The following is a 15959-nucleotide window of genomic DNA, read 5'->3' on the forward strand; positions in this document are numbered from 1 at the left end:
CTTTCCCGCCTAAGCAGTTTGGCTGACACAGTAAGCAGGTCGGTTCACAGAAGCAGAGGTGGTGAGCAGCAATAAGCAGGCCAGTTTACCAAAGCAGAAGCGGTGAGCAGTGAGCATGGTAGTAAATTTAAGCAACTATTTTAGTTTCTTTTTTTTTTCTTCTTCTTCATTCCTCCCTCTTGATACTCAGGGTGCATCTGCAGCCTCAGAGAGTATCATCATCTGCTCACTGCTGGTATCCTCTTATATGTAGTGGTCGTCTTTCTTTCAACACCAGTCTCTATGAAACTTTTTATAGTGCTGACTAGGAGGGGCATGAGACAAGGAATAAGCTCGCATCCAGCGAGCATGACCATGACTACCCTGATTATTGTCTTAATTTCTCCTAGCCAAGAGAACCATCCTCCGAAGAGACCGTTTATGTCCCATCCCTTCCAGTTCTGAACCGGGATATGGGCAGTCTTTCTGATATTTTTAGCTATGTCTGTTAAGGCCTTTCCATTGAACCACCTTTTTAACTCCTTCCCTCCTAGCCTGGTCCTGTTTCCTGCCCTCATCTGACATCCCAAAATGAGTCTGTCGAGTCCAGCAGGCCATCTGTCTTGGGATGCCATAGCACATTAGGCCTTTCACACTGCGGGCTTTAATTATTCCCTTCCAGTAATGTTTCCCTTCCCTAGTGCATGGACAGGCTGAACTATTAACATGTGGCCTGTTGGTATGTATAGTAAGTAAATCATTGGACCCGTTTCTCCTCATTGTAGAAAGATTCCATACATTCAGAACAGTCATCCTGACTCTCAGATGAGGAGGGGATTTTACAAATTAATAGAACTATAAGGCAAAAATATGCTGTTTTCATATTTAAGCTGATCACAGTAGGAGGAGACTCCAAAAAATAAAAGCTATGAAGAGGTAGGCAAAGCAGAAGGAAAGTTTTTGAATGATAGTCCACTCAAGGGGAGACACAGAGTAGAGTCCTATTTCAAATAAGTAGGAGGAATCCCAGTCCAATTAATAATCAGTACATCTGTTGTTCCCCAGTCTTGCCGGTTCCTCAAGCTTCAGCCATAACTTTGACTGACCAGTTTCCAGTGTGGCCAGAGCAGGGCTTTGGGATCATTGTTTCCTTCTTCGCAAGGTCAGGTGCAGGGGTTCCTCCGGACTGAGGGCTGCTTCCCTCTTCCCTCGGCTATTAGTTGGGCCTGCAGGTTTGATTCTGGAGTGATGGATCCAAGCATCTATTCCTGCCACCTTGAGAGCAATAGGGGTGCTTAAGATTACAGAATAGGACCATCTCCACATGGGTTTTTTGTTTTGTTTTGTTTTTTTATATAAATGAAACACTTTATTTACACCGCGTCTCTCTAGGCCCCAACCCCCTGGGAGAGGCCGACTGCTGGGGAGCTGAGGAGGCTGGCCGGGGCAGAGGCTGGTCCGGAGGTAGAGGCCGCGGGAAGAGCGGGCAGCAGCGGGTCCTGAGTGGGCCGGGCCAGGAGTGAAGGCACGAGGTCCTGGGAGCCCAGTCCCAGGGCAGAGGGCCGCCCATCCAGACGAGGTGGCATGGGGTCAGCTCCCCGGGGTCTCCACATGGGTTTTAAAGGCTCTTTTCTCCAGTCATTTACCCATACTTGGTCCCCTGGTTGGTGGAGATGTACTGTTATGCCTAAGGATATGGGTATTCTACCAATTACTCACTCACATATTTGAGAGATGGTGTGTCCTAACCCTTGCAGCTGCTTACGTAGTCCTGCAGTTCTCTGGCATCTCCCCTTATGCTAACTAGCAGGGGCCATAGTCCATACAGGATTTCAAATGATGAGAATCCTAGCCCTGCCTGGGTTGAGCATCTCACCCTCAAGAGGGCCACAGCTAACATGTCTACTCAAGGTAAGCTCATCTGACATAGTTTGGCTAGGGCTTGTTTGAGGGTTCAGTTCATGCGTTCTACTTTCCCTGAACTCTGGGGCCAGTAAATAGTCTGCAATTTCCACCGGGTCTTCAAAGCCCTTGCCACCTGTTGTACTGTCTTGGCTACAAATGCTGGTTCATTGTCCAACCCTATGGTCAGAGGCATTCCATATCTGGGGACAATGTCTCTCAGGAGTGCCTTGGTTACTTCTCTTCCTTTTTCAGTTCAGTTAGGAAAGGCCTCCACCCATCCCGAAAAGGTGCAGATAAAAACTAAAAGGTATCTGAATCCTCGACTCAGCGTGATTTCAGTGAAGTCCACTTCCAAATCCTCAAATGGGGATAGTCCGCAATGTTAGGTCCCTGCCAGCCTACTAGGCCCCTGGTGAGCTTTGTATTGTAAACAGGTTACACATAGTGGGAGACAGAAGAGCAGAGTGTGGGGGAGGCAAGCGATGAGATAGTACCCGCCTAGCAAGGTTTCTAAGGCAGTCTTGCCCATATGCGTCAGTTCATGTTGTTGTTGGACCAGCTTGTAGGGTAGCTGCCCTGGAATATAGACTTGGTGGCCTTGTGTGATCCACCATCCCCTCTTGGCCTTGGTTCCCCCTTCCGTTTTTATCCATTTCTCCTCTTTGGGAGAGTACCTGGGGGCAACTGATATTTCCAGGGCTAACAGGACTTTTGGTTTGTCTGGTGGCTGCCCTCAGGCAGCCTGCTTGGTGACTGCATCAGCATGGCATTCCCTTTAGCCACTGGGTGCCCCCTCTTCTGGTGACCTTTGCAGTGGACAACTGTTTCTCCCTTTAGTCCCCATATTACCTCCAGGAGCTTCAAGATTTCATCTTGGTTCTTGATCCCCTTTCCTTCTGCAGTAAGGAGTCCTCTTTCCTTTTATAAGGTTCTGTGAAAATGTAGAGTAGCGAAAGCATACTGTGAGTCTGTATAAATGTTGACTTGCCGGTCTTGGCTGAGTTTCAGTGCCCTGATTAATGCCCACAACTCCACTCTCTGCTCTGACCATCCTTGAGGAAGCGCCTCTACCTCCACCACTTCAGAGTCAGACACCATGGCATACCTGGCCATCCTTTTCCCAGTCTCCATGAAGCTGCTACCATCAGTATATAGGAGCACATCTGGGTTTTGGAGTGGTTTATCAGTCAAGTCTGGTCTGCTAGAAAATACTTCATCTAGTATTTCTAAGCAGCTATGGTCCGAGGACCCTGCTTTATCTGGTAGGAAGGTAGCTGGGTTTAGAGTTTGTACAACTTCCAGTTTTACTGGCGAACTTTTACACAGTAATCCTTGATACTGAGTGATCTGTGCATGTGTGAGCCAATGATGGCCTCTGTTATCTGACAGGGTTACAACTGAGTGTGGGACCTTAACACTGAGGTGTTGCCCCAGCGTTAACTTGTCAGCTTCCCTCACCAGTAAGGTATTGGCAGGTAGTGCTCAGAGGCAGGGTGGCCATCTGGCCGTGAATGAGTCAGTTTGTTTAGACAGGTAGGCCACCGGCTTTTACCAAGGTCCGAATTCTTGGGTTAGGACTCCCAAGTCCATTCTGTTCTTTTCATGAACAAAGATGTTGAACTCGCTGGTTACATCGGGAAGTCCTAGGGCTGGGGCCTCGGAAAGTTTTGCCTTAACTGTTTGAAACGCTGCCTCCTGGCTTGGTCCCCACTGAAGGGGGGGCTTTTCTTCTCCCTTTAGAGCTTCATATAGAGGTCTGGCAAAGTCTGAAAATCCGGGAATCCATATCCTTCAGAACCTTGCCACTCCCAGGAACTCACGGACCTCCTGGCAAGTGGTAGGGTAGGGATGGGGCAAATTGCTTGCTTCCTTTCAGTTCTCAGCATCCGCTGGCCCTGCATGATGCTAAAACCTAGATATTTGACTTGTCTTTTACAGATTTATGCCTTTTTCTTTCATACCCGGTACCCAGCTTCCATTAACAGGGAGAGGAGGGCCTTTGTTCCTTCTAGGCATTAAGCCTGTGTTGTGCTGGCCAGCAGAAGGTCATTGACATATTGCAGCAGGGCACAGTTTAACTCTTGTCCAGGAAATTTAGCCAAGTCGGCGGCCAAGTCTCCACTGAAGAGAGTAGGGGAATTCTTGAAGCCCTGAGGAAGACTTGTCCAAGTGAGCTGTTCCTTGTTTCCTGTATGTGGGTTTTCCCATTCAAAGGCAAATAGTGGTTGGCTGACAGGTGTGACCCAGAGGCGGAAGAAGGCATCTTTTAAGTCCAAGCAGGTAAACCATTCGGCTGTGGAGGGGATCAGTCCTAGTAGGGTGTACAGATTGGGCACTGGCAGGTGCAGAGTAAGTGTTGCCTCTTTTGCAACCCTTAGGTCCTTAATCAGATGGTAGTCGTGTGTCCCCGGCTTTCCTACAGGCAGCAATGGGGTGTTCCAGGGTGGCTGGCATTTTATCAGGAGTCCATGTTGGAGTAGTCTGTCTAAATGAGCCTGGGTTCCCAGTTGGGCCTCTCAGGGAGTCAAGTACTGTCGCAGTTTTCCAGGCTGAGCTCCCAGTTTGAGATCAATCAGGATGGGGGTGTGATGTTTGCTAGGCCTGGGGGTTCTCCTCGGCCCAAACTAGTGGGTATTCAGTCTCTGATTCAGGAGAAATGGTCCTCTCTTCTGGAGGGGAGGAATACAGGCGCCGTTCTTCTTCTCTCCATACTGCAAGAGTCATAATCAAAGATGAGGGTGGTCCTGTTAATTTTAGCTGAGCTGACCCTTTGGCAGAGAAGGAAATTTGGGCCCCCATCTTGGCAAGCAGGTCTCTTCCCATCAAGGGGACAGGGCAGTCAGGTAGGTAGAGGAATTCCAGTACTACCTCATGGCCCCCTAATTGGCATCGTCGAGAACCACAGAAGGGCCTGTGGGTCTGAGCGCCTGTGGCCCCAATGATAGTGGTTTCCTTTCCCAAGAAGGGGGCTACTTGTTGAGTGACCACTGAATGTTCAGTGTGGGCACCCACCATAAAGTCCACTGGATGGCCCCCCTACTTAATTCTGACCGTAGGTTCTCAGGGGCCCAGTTGGAGACAGCCTGGTCCTCTCTAGTCGGATTCTGCTCCAGCTAACCTGATCAGATTAGCACTGAGTGGCTCGGGTTGATATTGACTCGGCAGGCCTGCTGCTCTGGTTTTCTTCTCGGGGCAGCTGGGGCACTCATCTTTCCAATGTCCCTTCTCGTTGCAATAGGTGCATTGATCGCGGCTGAGGGAGTTCCTTTTTCTCAGGTCTGGGCCTCTTGACTTATGAGGTGGCCCCGCCGGGGTGTAGGCTTTGACAGGGCAGCTGCCAAGAGTGCAGCTTTTTGCTTCATCCTCTTTTCTGCTCCTTGCCATGCTGTTTGGTCTTGATCAACAAACTTTGTTAGCTATTTCTAGCAGTTCTGTGGCATTTTTTCCTGTAAACCCTTCTAACTTCTGTAATTTCTTCCAGATGTCTGATTGGGCCTGTCCCACAAAGGCCACATTTATCATCCATTGGTTCTCAGGGGCTTCAGGATCAAAAGGGGTGAAGGCCTCACACACCTCTTGTAGAAGTCAGCTGGGCTTTCATCTGGTTTTTTGCAGCACCTCAGTGATCTTGGCCGTGTTGGTAGGCTTCTTAGCCCTGGCACTTACTCCCTGTAGGAGGGCCTGTCGATACCTTCCAGCTGATTTTCTCCCTCCCTTGGTGTTGGGGTCTCAATGGGGCTCTTCTTCTGGGAAGGCCTCCCATACCCAGTTCTCCACCTCTAATTGACCCCCTGGGGCATTGACCCGGAGCCATTCCAGAGCCCCTGTCACGACTCGTTGGTGCTCCTCAGTGTTGAACAGGGTGAGGAGAAGCTGCCGACAGTCCACCCAGGTGGGGCAGTGAGTCTGGAAAATGGACTGTAGGAAATGCATTGGCACCTGAGGTTTTTCAGAGTATGAGGGGGGTATGATGATGCTTCCAGTTGAGAAGATCAGTCGTGGAAAACGGTTGGTGGTAGAAGACAGTTCTCCTCTCTTGTAGAGTCCCATCGGGGGCAATATGCTGCAGTCTCTGGGTCTCTCTTAGAGGCATTTGAAGTGTTGGGGCAGCTGCCCCTTGAGCCGACCAGAGATGTTTGCTCACTGGCTCCGGGGGGTGGCTGGTCATCGGGGCTTCAGGAGCATCAGGAGGAGGAGTGAAACCGAAGACGATGAACTGTCTTGCTAAATGTGGATCAGCTGCTCCAGGCAGGGGAGCTGTAGGGACGTAAGGTGGGGGCATTGGAGGCATGTCTTCAGCCTCGCCCTGGAGGATAGGCAGTTCCTTTTTCTGGCATGAAGCCTTTTTTCCGATTGAGCCACAAGAACCTTACATTGCCCCTGACTTGTCATGCAGAACCGAACTCAGGGAGGCCTTAGCTGGGCGATTTCTAACCATTGGTCAATATATGGAAATTGGTCTGAGTGGCCAGGGTCTTAGGTCACAACTCTATATATTGCTCGGACAGTGGGCACAGTGTCGGACAGTTGGCCATCCGACACCAAAGGAGGGCCACTCTAGGGTACAATGAGTGTGCAGCTTTCCAGGGGTTAGTTTCACACCATATTCTCCAGAGAATCCTTTGTTAACATTTTTAATCATGCATTCTAAAACAGTAGGTTTTGAGGTTGAACTGCCCATTACGTGAGAGTTCCCACCCTGTGGCGGTGCCCCACAATGAACAAAGGGAAACACTCACTTTTGTCCGCCTGGCCGCTCCCCTCGTGGAGATCTAGGCTCCTCTTAGCAGCAGGTCAGTATAAGCCCCTGACTTGGACCAGCCTCACAGGGAGGGTTTAGATCCCCCAGAAACTGGTGCTGCCCTAAGCCGTATGAGGTCACCGCAAAATCACAGGTTGAAACTCACCCAGGCTCCACCAAAGACGGTGGAGCATGGGCTCTCATTCAACACAAGCACACATCCACTGCACACCAGGATTAACAGACCACCCGAGGGAACAAATCTTATTCTGAGTGACCCTCCGGTCACTGGGAGGTGATCAGGCTCCTCTTCCGCCATATGGAGGGCTTGACTCAGGCAGATGTCCCCGGGGCACTCACCCGTCTGACGTCCTGTTCTGGAACCCACTCTGCTCTCCTAAGTCTGTGCGGGAAGTGGCGTGAGCCATGGCCGATGCAGCCTGGGTGAGGGTCAGTTTAGTCACTCAGTCATGTCTGATTCTTTGCGACCCCATGGACTGCAGCACACCAGGCTTCCCTGTCCATCACCAACTCCCAGAGTTTGCTCAAACTCATGTCCATCAAGTTGGTGATGCCATCCAGCCATCTTATCTTCTGTCATCCCCTTCTCCTCCTGCCTTTAATCTTTCCCAGCATTAGGGTCTTTTCCAGTGAGTCAGTTCTTTGAATCAGGTGGCCAAAGTATTGGAGCTTCAGCTTCAGCATCATTCCTTCCAATGAATATTCAGAACTGATTTCTTTTAGGATTGACTGGTCTGATCTTCTTGCTGTCCAAAGGACCCCCTCAAAAGTCTCCAACACCACAGTTCAAAAGCATCAATTTTTTGCACAGCTTTCTTTATGGTCCAATTCTCACATCCATACATGACTACTGGAAAAACCATAGCTTTGACTAGATGGACCTTTGTTGGCAAAGTAATGTCTCTGCTTTTCAATATGCTGTCTAGGTTGGTCATAGTTTTTCTTCCAAGGAGTAAGCGTCTTTTAATTTCATGTCTGCAGTCACCATCTGCAGTGTGAGGGCACCTGTCTGTCACTGGGCCAGTGATTCCTCTGATTCCCTGACAAGGGTGGTACAAGGGACCAGCTCGGTTGTTGTTTCCCAGCCAATGCACCAGAAAATGTTATAGAAACCACGGCAACAGGAAAAAGACAAACAACACTTGGAGATGCAGAGCAGCAGGGTTTATTTAGCACCTGTGTGGGCTCAGAGGCCTTGCCTCCAGAGTGTGGGCTTCCCGGTCCTAGTGACTTTCCCACCTAAGCAGTTTGGCTGACACAATAGGCTGGTTCACAGAAGCAGAGGTGGTGAGCAGCCATTAGCAGGCCAGTTTACAGAAGCAGAAGCGGTGAGCAGTAAGCATAGCAGTAAACTTAAGCAACTATTTTAGTGTTTTTTTTTTTTCCTCTTCAGCCCAAAGCGGGGGTAGGTTGCTCACTGCATTCCTGAGACAAACAGTAGCTTGCTTCTCCCCTTCCCGACCCACGGTTCCCAGGGCCTCGGGGTATGACAACCTCCCCAGAGCTGCACCCCACCCCCTCCCAGCAGAAGCTTGGGACTGGCTGTGTCACCAGAGGTGTCATTTCCCAGCTGTCTGGGGGAGGTGAGTGAACCGGGAGTGTGTGTTGGGTGTGGGGACTCAGCAGATCTAAGATAAGATGCTCTCAGCTCCCTCCCTGTGCCTGGTACAGCCACTTCCCTGGTCCTCAGGCCCTGACACGGAATGTCTGGGTGGCTCAGCCTCTGTGAAAAGGAAGAAAAGAGCAGCTCCCCTGATGGTCTCAGATGACGCTGTGGGAGGATAGTTCGCGCTCTTTGGCCCTGCGACTACTCTACTTTCTAGTCAGAGAACAAAGATACCAAATTTCAGGCTTTTAAGTTCCAAAGCCACAGCCTCTGGGTCTCAGGTGAGGTTGAAAGGAGGTATAAACAAGCAGAACTCCCCACCCCCACCCAGCCTCAGCACCCTACACTAGCAGGGGAGCAGCTAGTGGAGGACTAGACAAGATGTTAGACACAGGTTTAGGGGTCATTCTCACTCCCGGACAGCCAAGTCCAGGGGATAAGGAAGGGACAGAACTCAAATACACTGGGGGAGCCAAGGCCATGGGGTGTGGCTTGGAAAGCTGGCACATTGCTCTTACTGTTGAATTCTGGGGACAGCAGCAGCAGGATAGAAATGAGAGCGCATATGATCCACAGAGGCGGGGACCCAGGACGATTTATCAGGAGGAGAGGACTCTCATTGAGCAGCCCTCCCCACTCATCCCATCTATGCTATGGTGCTAAGGAACTCCCCAAATTTAGATCAGTGGTGGAAGCAGGAGAAGAGGTGGGGTGGGGAGACTGAGTTCACCTGGAAATGACTAAGAGAATGTTTTCGGCAAGCAGGTAGAATGGAGACCCAAAATAGAGACACACTGAACCAAAAGAAAAATCAATATATTCGTATTAAGTGAGATCTTAGCTTTGACATTCAACAGATCAATCTCCAGGCCCCATTCCCAGGGCTCATTCAAAAGATGTGGGAGGAGGCCCAGGGTCACTTCTAACAAGCACTTCCAATGGTTCTGATGTAGGCGACGTGGAGGAGACCTTTAATAAAGTCTTAATAAAGGTTTTCTTTTATGACTTTTTCCTCTTCTAACAACTGACTTTGAAGTTGGGGTTGAAGGAGGCTGGGTCATTGTCCCACTGACTCATGAACTTGCTCCATCCACATGAGTCAAACCTGACCAAACTAGTAATTCATTTCAGAGACACTGTGTGTCCCTCAACAAAGAGTGTACAGAAAAGGCCTTCTAATCCGGAGTAGGAGCAACATGCCTGAGGGAGCACTGCCTGGATTGGGGACAAGGGGTCAGCCCCACCACTCTCACTATCAGCTTCTCACACCTTGTGACCTCTGACTTTGCCCTCCAATCTGGAAGACTCGGGGCTGCCTGCCAATCCCTGGGTTCCTGGAGGGAAGGGAAACTACCAAGTACCTATTGCCTGTGAGGAACTTCACGTAGATTACCACCCACACTCAGTCTGAATTACACAAATAATGTGACTCCATTCTCCTCAAGAAAATATTAGAACACTAATAAAAATAAATGAAAAAAAAAAAAAAGAAAATATTAGAACACTAGACATAAAGCTGAAGTCCTCTTGAATGTCCCCCACTTTGTGTTTTTGTTTTACTTTCTGGAAGTGTTCATGTATTCCTTCTTTTGGGGAAATAAGTTTTCTTGTTATATATTTTTTTCTACTATTCTATATCCTTAAAGATAGATGTTGATTATCTTTTTAAAAAATTTCCAAAATGCAAGATCCTCTCACATCTCTCTGCATCTGTCTTTTAAAAATTCAGCGTTATATTGTAAACTAAGAAATTGGTAACATTCGAAATGTAAAAGGTACAAAAGAACGTACAGCCAACCTTTGTCCTGAGCCACGCAAGACCCCTACTCCACACAGCTGCTGTCTCCAGTCTTGTAAATCCTCCAGAATGGTCAGTGCAGTGACAAACATAGCCATAGACATACTTTTCTTTTGAAAAATACAAATGTTATCACACTATATGATTGAGTTTCCCTCTAATTTTCCAATTATAGACATTTTTTTTTTCTTATGCTCCCTAGTATCTCTGTTTCTTCCAGACTTCTTGGTAGGCTTTCTTTTTTTATTTTTTATTTATTTATTTATTTATTAGGCTTTCTTTTTTTAATACATGGGAGAAATATGTGGGAGGAATCTCTCTTTTATTTTGGAGGCTTTCTTTAAATGTCTGCTGGTCCTTGGCTCTCTGGTTAGTATTTAATAGCCACCAAGAAGCAGAGTGGAAGATCTGTGTGTGTGTGTATGTGTGTGTGCACGCGCAGGGGAAGGGCACTCATTGACTGGGCTTTGCTATAGGACAGTGGAAGCCTTTTCATGCAGACTCCCAAATGTTGACAAGTGACAGAACTTCTCTGGGGCCGTTCAGTTTTTTGAGAGGAAAACATCCCCCATTCTCTGTCTCTGCCTTGTGTGTGTGTGTGTGTGTGTGTGGCAGTGGGGGTGGGGGTGGGTTTGAGGGCGGTTCCTGTTTCTAGCCTCAAGCCTCACCCCTACGGTGCCTGGTGTCCCCAAGTCCAAAGCCTCCCCCAAAATGAGCAGGTGGAAGGGCAGTGTTTATGACTCGGATGTGAGAGGATAAAGGAGACCCAAGTGTCTCAATATGCTGAACACAGGCTCTCAGCCCCCTCTGTGTTCAGCCAGGCCCTGACCCGGAGTCGGGAGACCTCCAGGATCTTCTGGCATCATGCCCTATTTGGTATGGGTCTGTCAACACCCTTAGGCCACTGTCCAGCCTCCAAAGCCTTGCTGAAATCTTTTTATCCACTGTTTCTTTAGTCCTTGTAGACATATGCCTATTTGACTCCTGTTATCCAGTTAAGTTATGGAAGGCACAGAAGACAAATGCTCATGGCCAATCTTCCATGTTTATAAGTCTCAGCACAGTTTCTTTAACTAGTTCCCTCAAGGACCAGCTGTGGATTTTCTTTTCTTTTGGCTACCAGTGGGGCATATGTGATCTTAGCTTCCTGACCAGGGGTCCAGCCGGGGTCCTCTGCACTGGGAGTGTGGAGTCTTCACCCTAGACCACCAGGGAATCCAACGACTGACTTTTAGGTGGTTGCCAACTCTGTCACTGTTACAACAGTGCTTTTAGGAACATTGTTGTAAATACTTCCCATGACCAATCAGTCCACAGGGCAATCCTGTGAAGTAGGCACTGTTGTTTTTTTCCTTTTTTTTTTTTAACCTGTGCCCCACGCCATGTGGGTTCTTAGTTCCCCGTCCAGGGATTGGACCTATATCCCCTGCATTGGAAGTGCAGAGTCTTAACCACTGGAACACCAGGAAAATCCCAAAGTAGATATTGTCTTGATTTTACATGTGGAGACACCTAGGGTCAGAGAAATGCCTTGATAGGGTCTTTTTTAAAATTGGGTAGTCAACATTTTTATTATATGTAGAATATCTCTTAAAATTTTTTTGTATAAAACATACTAAAGTGATATATTTTTAATCTGTATAGTTCTCCCTGCTCTACGCAGAAACCAGACAGGCAAGCAGATAATGAATGACAGTGAAGCATGGTCTCAGTGAGGAGTGTTTCAAAGGAGAACCCCACACGGCAGGCCTGGGAGGCCTCCTGATCCCAAACTCTCATTCTGCAACCTTCCATTCATTAGAAATTCACTGGGGTTAGCAAGCTTCTGTATCAAACACTTGCTGAATTGAGTCAGCTGATCTGACCTGATACCCAGGAGTCTCGGGTTCTGGTCCCATCTCTCTGAGTGATGTCCTCAAGTAAGCTGCTTTCTCCTCGGGCCTCTTTCACTCTACTATGAGGGCTCTTTCACTCTACTATGCCAGGCACCATGCTGGCACCTGGAGCTACACTAGTATATAAGAAAAGAGTTCATGAAAAAAACAAAACAAAACAAAACAGAGTTCATGAGAACACAGCATGGGGAAGTTCTCTGGTGGTCCAATGGTTAGGAGTCTGCTCATTCATTGCTGAGGGTGCAGATTCAATCCCTGGTCTGGGAACTAAAATCCCACAAGCCGTGCAGCACAGCAAAAAAAAAAAAAAAAGAAAGAACGAAAGGTTTGTCGATTAACACTTCAACAAAACTAAAGGGAAAAAAAGAAGCACCCACTGGGATTTTTGACAGATGTAATGAGCAAGTGATCAAGACACTTGCCAACACAGCTCAGACAGACTTAAACCAGAAAGGAGACTCTAAGGGCTCACATGACTGGAGAGTGACTGGAAACAGCAGGATCCAGGTGCTTGTTTGATGTCATTGGTGATTGGTTTCTCCATGTCCAGCCCTGCTGGCCTCTGCCTTAGCTTCATTTCCAGACAGGGAACAGAAGCAGCTGCAGGCTCACAATCTTTCAAAAGACTAGGTTTTTTTTTTTTTTTAAGGAACATGGTTCAAAATTCCAAAAGTTCAAAAGAGCAGATGGAGAAAGTCTCTCTCCTACCCTTTTTCCCAGTTTTCCCCCAGCTTCCACCACTCAGCCACCAGTCCTCCCAGTAGTTTGCATCCTTCCAGAGATGCTATGTGAATATAGCTTTCCGTTTTTTGTTTTTTTTTTTTCCTTTTTTAACACAAATGGAAGACCACTACACGAACTGTTCTGCAACTTGCTTTTGTCACTTAACTATCTTGGAGATTGCTACAGGACCATGTATAAAGCTTACTTTGCTCCTGGCTGCACAGTATTTCATGGTTATGTAATGATACCAATCCCCTGTTGACAGACATTTGTTTCCAATCTTTTGCTAATACAAGCAAAGCTGCAAGGAATAATATACACATTCCAATTCTACCTGTGTGCAAAACCATAGCCTTGACTAGATGGACCTTTGTTGACAAAGTCATATCTCTGGTTTTTAATATGTTATCTAGGTTGGTCATAACTTTCCTTCCAAGGAGTAAGCGTCTTTTAATTTCATGGCTGCAATCACCACCTGCAGTGATTTTGGAGCCCCTCAAAATAAAGTCTGACACTGTTTCCACTGTTTCCCCATCTATTTGCCATGAAGTGATGGGACCGGGATGCCATGATCTTAGTTTTCTGAATGTTGAGCTTTAAGCCAACTTTTTCACTCTCCTCTTTCACTTTCATCAAGAGGCTCTTTAGTTCTTCTTCACTTTCTGCCATAAGGGTAGTGTCATCTGCTTATCTGAGGTTATTGATATTTCTCCCGGCAATCTTGATTCCAGCTTGTGCTTCATCCAGCCCAGTGTTTCTCATGATGCATATAACTTCAATAAGCAGGGTGACAATATACAGCCCTGATGTACTCCTTTTCCTATTTGGAACCAGTCGGTTGTTCCATGTCCAGTTCTAACTGTTGCTTCCTGACCGGCATACAGGTTTCTCAAGAGGCAGGTCAGGTGGTCTGGTATTCCCATCTCTTTCAGAATTTTCCACAGTTTATTGTGATCCATACAGTCAAAGGATTTGGCATAGTCAATAAAGCAGAAATAGATGTTTTTCTGGAACTCTCTTGCTTTTTCGATGATCCAACGGATGTTGGCAATTTGATCTCTGGTTCCTCTGCCTTTTCTAAAACCAGCTTGAACATCTGGAAATTCACGGTTCACATGCTGCTGAAGCCTAGCTTGGAGAATTTTGAGCATTACTTTACTAGCATGTGAGATGAGTGCAATTGTGTGGTAGTTTGAGCATTCTTTGGCATTGCCTTTCTTTGGGATTGAAATGAAAACTGACCTTTTTGCCGGACCATTGGCGCCGGCCGTCTTCTGGCCTGCTGAGCGTCTTCCCCGGGGGGCCCCCCTCACTTCCTTCCTCGCTGCTGTTTTCAATGGTAGGAGGAGGCCCCCGGCCCTTTCCCCACGCTGCTCCTCTCCCCTCAGTCCGTGGGGAAGGATAGTTGTACCTGAAACCTAAGCCCGGCTTCCCGACCGGCCACCCTGCCGCTGGCTGGCTGGTGCAGGGAAGAGGGAGGAGTCTGGCTCCCGAGCTGCCCAGCAGGCGGGCACCTGGATGCACGTGTGCATGACAGGGGGCCAGGCTGCCTGGCATCCTGGCGCATGGCTTCACAGGTCCTGGAACCCAGAGGGCCTCTGTTCCCTGCCGCTGGCGGGGGCTCATGAGGCTCTGAGCTGGGCCCAGACTCTGTCAGGACTGGCACCAGCTCAGAACCAAGTCCCTCTGCCCCGCTGGCATGAGGGCAGCGGGCATCGTGTCAAAGCGGGAAGGGCCATGTCTGCCCCGCGTCTGCACGCCCTGGCGAGAGAAGGAAAAGGTGTTCAAGGCCTTAATAATTACGTATTGTTGGAAGAAGGGTTTTGTTCAGAAAGAAGCTGAACAAACGTGCAGGTTCTAGTCTTCCAGAAGGAAGACCAAGCCGATGGCTTGGCTGACCGCATTAAAGTCTGTTTCTGACGCCCCTGGGGACTCGCATCCGATCCCCCCGGGGGCCAAATGGGACCACTTCACATTCCGCAGATGCAATGTGTCACACTGCTTGGAGCCTATTTATTTTGTATTTATTTGAACAGAGTTACGTCCTAACTATTTTTATAGATTTGTTTAATTAATAGCCTGTCATTTTCAAGTTCATTTTTTATTCATATTTATGTTCCTGGTGGAGTGTACCTTCCCAGCCCCTGTGAGGTGGGGTGGGGAGAGGAAGCAGGGGGCCGTGGGCGTGACCCTTGTGCCTGTCCAAAGAAATTCCTCTCAGAACTGGTGACAGAAGAAAGGCAAAGAAGGCAGAAAGGCCCTGACCAGAGAGAGACGGGCCGTTGGCAGGTCAGGAGGCGGGGGCGGGGGGCAGCACCTAGGAAGCCTTAGGAGCTGAGGGTTTGATCAAAGGGCGGGAAGAGGGAGGGAAACTCCCACCCCGTGAAGATGAAGTCCAAATCATTTCTCGGACTGGGGAGGGATTTCTTTATTCCCCGCTTTTTGAAGGATAGGGCAATGAGGTACCTATCACTGTGAGTTTGGGGGTGAGGGCCAGAGCAGAAGGCCACCAGCTCCCCCCGCCACCCCGTGTGCAGCGGGCTCCCTCTGTCCCGGCCACCACCCCCCACCTGCTGCCCCGCTCACTTATGCTGGTCACCGTGCACGTGCACGGTCACACTTCTATTCACCAGAATGGCCTGATGAGGACAATTCAAACAGGATGCAAAGATCAATGCAAAAATTACTGTTATATACAAATAGAGTTGTAACTGGAATTGGTGACAAAGCAAATTAAGAAAGAATTGTCATTTAAAACAGCCTTCTAATAAAGTTTCAGAGCTGAAAAAAAAAAAAAAAAAAAAAAACTGACCTTTTCCAGTCCTATGGCCACTGCTGAGGTTTCCAAATTTGCTGGCATATTGAGTGCAGCACTTTCACAGCATCACCTTTCAGGATTTGAAATAGTTTAACTTGAATTCCATCGCCTCCACTAGCTTTGTTCGTAGTGATGCTTCCTAAGGCCCACTTGACTTCACATTCCAGGATGTCTGGCTCTAGGTGAGTGATCACACCATCGTGATTATCTGGGTCATGAAGATCTTTTTTGTACAGTTCTTCTGTGTATTCTTGCCACCTCTTCTTAATATCTTTTGCTTCTATTAGGTCCATACCATTTCTGTCCTTTATTGAGCCCATCTTTGCATGAAATGTTCCCTTGGTATCTCTAATTTTCTTGAAGAGATCTCTAGTCTTTCCCATTCTATTGTTTTCCTCTATTTCTTTGCATTGATTGCTGAGGAAGCCTTTCTTATCTCCCCTTGCTATTCTTTGGAACGCTGCATTCAGATG

This window comes from Dama dama, chromosome 5 (genome assembly GCF_033118175.1).
Source record: "Dama dama isolate Ldn47 chromosome 5, ASM3311817v1, whole genome shotgun sequence".
Classification (NCBI taxonomy): domain Eukaryota; kingdom Metazoa; phylum Chordata; class Mammalia; order Artiodactyla; family Cervidae; genus Dama; species Dama dama.